This window comes from Engraulis encrasicolus, chromosome 9 (genome assembly GCF_034702125.1).
Source record: "Engraulis encrasicolus isolate BLACKSEA-1 chromosome 9, IST_EnEncr_1.0, whole genome shotgun sequence".
Lineage (NCBI taxonomy): Eukaryota > Metazoa > Chordata > Actinopteri > Clupeiformes > Engraulidae > Engraulis > Engraulis encrasicolus.
Window position 1 is genome coordinate 47,199,047 of NC_085865.1, and position 5,000 is coordinate 47,204,046.

At 42.6% G+C, this 5,000-nt stretch overlaps 1 protein-coding gene across 1 annotated transcript in view; it reads right to left on the reverse strand.

The window, feature by feature from the left end:
* The window catches only part of scn3b (sodium channel, voltage-gated, type III, beta), a 44,557-nt gene that overhangs the window by 20,289 nt on the left and 19,268 nt on the right, over positions 1 to 5,000 (reverse strand). The window lies entirely within an intron of this gene.

The window sequence follows — 5,000 nt, forward strand, 5'->3', positions numbered from 1 at the left end:
CATACAGGCTGGAAACATGACTTAGTGGTGCCTTTAACTAGCCTGATCCTGACCATCCCATAGTACTACCATTTAATTTCGCATTCATGGTTCTGGGGGTTGTTTGATCTGACACGATTGCAGGAAGCGGGAAGTTTGCACTCAGTTCTGGTTTGAAATGATTGGACAGCTCTCACCCAATCGCAGACAGTTACTAAACAACAACATAGCGTAGGCGTTTATGGTATCGCCACGAGCGTCCTCCCCTTTCGCCCCCACCAACCTGTCTCTTCGCTTATTGGCTGTTTTCTGGGGAGGGTTGGCCGGCTAAACCCTACCGCTCAACATCGCTCCACAGAAAACAGGGGCCAGACCAGTAGTGAAGCCAATCCTTTGGCGGAAGTACGTCGGATGGTGCGCGAGGCTAGCTTTTAACAGCTATAACAGTGAAACAATTGTACCGAGTGCAATGCTCACTCTACAACTGGCAACTGATGGTAGGCGTCACATGCAGGTGTTCAGAGTATCAGGTGGAGAGGATGGAGGATGAAAATGAAGTGAATTTATTGTGCCTCTCCGTTATTATCAGTGAAGTCACTGCTTTGTTGATTGGCATTTCAATAGCGATCTTAGTCATCGTAATAATAATCCTAAATACTGATGTAAGGGCAGAAATGTATCCACCATATTTGCTTTGGGTACTTGCACAAGTATGGACAGGAGACCCGATAGAACACTTTGATTGTGCCCAAGCAAAGCCACAAGTGACTATAGAATAATAGAGACATGGTGTGTGTTTCTCGACGGTGTCGTTGCTAACTTAGTTAGCAACTTACTTTGTTGCAAAGCAAATTCCCATTGGCAACCTACTAAGTTGCTAACTGATTTGAGAAACGGGCCCCAGAATAGAATGCTTTCTACTGCCACAATCTACAATGGCATTTCAATAGTGATCGTAATGACAATACTAAATACTGATGTAAGGGCAGAATTGATTCCACCATATTTACTTTGGGTACTTGCGCAAGGACGGACTGGAGACCCGATAGCACACGAATTACCAGCGTGCATGGTATGGAGACCAGACGATGCGCACCAAAGCATGACATTGCATGCATATAGGGAAGCAAAGCCCTGATGAAGGCCAGTACAGGCCGAAACATGTTGACAATTTTAATGTGTTCTACAATAAACTAGCTCAGTGTAATTAAAATGTTTTTTTTAACGAAAAGGAGGAGTGCCTTAGATATCTTCTAAACCTTTTCCAAGTTATGCTTAACCACAGAGCACCTTCGCACCATTGAAAAGAACACCAAAGCCCTCTGACCTACATCTTCTTTGGCTGGCAGTTCAATAGTGTCTTCTTCAGACCAAAGAGTATATCTACAAAAAAAGAATGCTATGAATACTTCAAATGCCTCAAAGAGATTGACAACAGAGAATGGCAGAATGCACAGTTCTAGGGTGCTATATAAACACATCAGAAACTAGAAATGCAGACGTCCGCCAAGAAAGTTGTTTGACAGAACATTTGACTACGTTACACCCTATTTTTTTCAAGTCTTTCTGCCTTCTTTTTGTGGAGTTAGAAACTCCACTCTAACGTCAAAATTCACCCAATCCCGCAATGGTGAAGAATCTTTAAAAACGTCCTGGCTCTGGATCGTATTCAGGATTGCTATCAAAATTTAATAATTTGTTCCTTTTGTCATTTCCTACAACTCAACAAAATTTTGTCCAAATCCGTTCATAATTTTGTGAGTTATCCTGCTGACAAACAGACAGACAAACAAACAGACAGACAACCCAACGCGACCGAAAACAAAACCTCCTTGGCGGAAGTAATAATCAGGTTTTATTTACAGAACAGGTACTGTGGTGAATAGGTGAGGTAAGGTGAGAACCTTCCTTTGCATTTGACATTTGAACAGACCACTAACCATGGAACTTGGCAAATCCAAATATAATGAATAGCTTAGGCTGCTCCTACATTGGTTGGCAAAAAACATACCCTATTTTATGGATAGGCTTAAGCTTACTTGTATTTACCATGGAGAAGAGGTGAGGGCTCTCCTTGGCATGTGACATTTTGAATAGACTAAGTAGTGTGTGGAAGTAAACATCACCCCCATTCCACCATTTCATTGATGGCAAAGCTGAGCGATAAGGATAATGAATAGTTCCTTAATGACAGAAATCCCATTTTATCTGCATGCTGTACAATAGTGAAGCAGGTGGGAGCCCTACTTGGCATTTGACATTTTTGACACATCACCACCATTCAACCATTTAGCAAACCTGATAGATGCTGCCACCTAAAATGGAAACAATCATGTTTTATGTACATTTACTATGGAGAAGAGTTGAGGGCCCTGTAGAGCATGTGGCATTTTTAATACATTAAGTGGTGTGGAAGTGAAATTTATCCCATACCACCATTTTGTCCATGATCCATCTGAGAAAGAAAATATGGACTGTACTGTACCTTAGGTTGCTCCTTAAAATGGCAGCAATCATGTTACATCTACAGGCACTATGCACAATATGTGGATGTCCTCGTTTGCATTTCACATTTTCAACAGACCATCTACCAGTAGTGTGGAAGTAAACATCACAACTATTTCATCTATGCTATAGCCAGGGTTCTAGATTAATACTGGCGAACCTGCCATATGCTGGTGAATTTTAATTTTGGCTTGTAGAAAAAATTGCCAAATTGACCAGTAGTACCCGACTGAAGTAAATTCTGAACGGTAAACAGCTGCCCATCTGATGAACGTTAAGACGCCGAGATTTCCTACATTTCCTACATGATCACTATCGTCATGATGTAGCCCACACCATTAGTGATTTATTATAATTGTCTAATAGCTGTTCCATACAGCTGATAGAAAATTATAATAAATCACTAAGGTTGCTCCTTAAAATGGCGACAATTACATTGTACCTCCAAGTACTTCGGAGACGAGGTGAATGCCATCCTTTGCATTTAACATTTTCAACAGACTATCTAGTGTGAAAGGGAACATCATCACCCTCCATTTCTTGCCATTTGTACAGTGCACACACCCACAGTAAAGCTGACTGGGAAGGATAATGACTACTGCCAAGGCTGGACTGGGGGAGAAATAGGGCCCGGGCAACTTTGGCTTAAAGGGCCCCCCCTCATGATTAGTGGCGCAGAACTGACTCACCGGTGGGCCCCGCACCCTCGTGGGTCCCTATTTACAGACATGTAAAAATGTTAAAAAATGTAAACATTTGTTTTTTACATTTCTGAAAATAGGGGCCCAGGAGGGTGCAGGGCCCACGGGGAAAGGCCCGGTTTGCCAGATGGCCAGTCCAGCCCTGAGTACTGCCACGCTGCCTGCTCCTAAAATGGCAACTCTTCCTTTCGGTAGTGATTCACTCCTTACCCCCATTATGTCATCATCAGATGAGCGAGTACATCATAATTCATATGGTTCAGTGACACCTCGTAAGTGATTTATCAGCCGATTGCTTCTGGATCCTTCTGGCGAACCCTATACTACACAATTACAGAAACCATTTACACATGACGGGAATGAAAAAGCAAAAGGCGCCTTTAGGGGCTCGGCTGATAAACTAAATTATGTCAAGTGAAAGAAAAAATGTCAAGTGAAAGCCTTTGGCAATTTCCGATGCTCCCAATTATTTTAGCGTGTGAAATATCACCGGCATCGAATGCGTCTCATGTAGTATGTCTGGCCTGTGTCAGGTGTGGAAATATCACAGACGCATTATAACTTTTAAAGGTCAACACACCAGTGTGCATGCATGTGTGTGTGTGTGTGTGTGTGTGTGTGTGTGTGTGTGTGTGTGTGTGTGTGTGTGTGTGTGTGTGTGTGTGTGTGTGTGTGTGTGTGTGTGTGTGTGTGTGTGTGTGTGTGTGTGCGTATGTGTCCATTTTTGTGCTTATGTGTCTATACTTGTAGCTAACTGTTATATATCCCTGCCAAACTATACACAACATCAGACTTTCGTATACATTACTCAAAATGTGTTTCAGTAATGCATCCTGTTGGTTTTTTTCTTATCTGAACACTTCAACCAGGAATACAGCAATATTACACAGTGTGGGTAGCTCTCAAAAGCAAAGTACAACTTCAACCTCCTCTCTCTCTCTCTCTCTCTCTCTCTCTCTCTCTCTCTCTCTCTCTCTCTCTCTCTCTCTCTCTCTCTCTCTCTCTCTCTCTCTCTCTCTCTCTCTCTCTCTCTCTCTCTCTCTCTCTCTTTGATTGAGTGACACCAACTTCCTGTGTGTTGTTTGGCCAAGGTCAACACACAACATCAAACTTTCGTATACATTATTCAAAATGTGTTTCAGTGCATCCTATTGTTTTTTTTCTCATCAGAATATTTCACCCAGGAATACAGCAATATTACACAGTATGGGTAGCTCTCAAAAGCAAAGTCTCAACACCATTTCTACCATCTCTCTCTCTCTCTCTCTCTCTCTGACACTTAGAGTGGGCAGGCCTTTGTCCTCCCCTGATGTTGTACAAGAAAACCTCCTCATTTCAATATTTCTGGTCCTCATACAGTGTAAAACTGAAATTAATGAGGGAAAGTGTCGCTGATTTTGTCATATTTGGGACATTCCGTTAGGAAATGTTTATTTTTTTCTCTACAGCCCTGAAGCAATAGTCTGTGCATAGTTCTCTCTCTCTCTCTCTCTCTCTCTCTCTCTCTCTCTCTCTCTCTCTCTCTCTCTCTCTCTCTCTCTCTCTCTGATTGAGTGACCCCAAGTTCCTGTGTGTTGTTTGGCAACATTTCACATACCTTCCTCCTGAAGTAAGCCCTGTGCCACTTGACAGATAACCACTTTGTGGTCGTGTGTGCGTGCCTGCATGCATGTGTGCGTGCGTACATGAGAGCGAGAGAGAGAGAGAGAGAGAGAGAGAGAGAGAGAGAGAGAGAGAGAGAGAGAGAGAGAGAGAGAGAGAGAGAGAGAACCACTTTTACAACCAACTCTGTTCTCAGTGATGTATGGACATAAT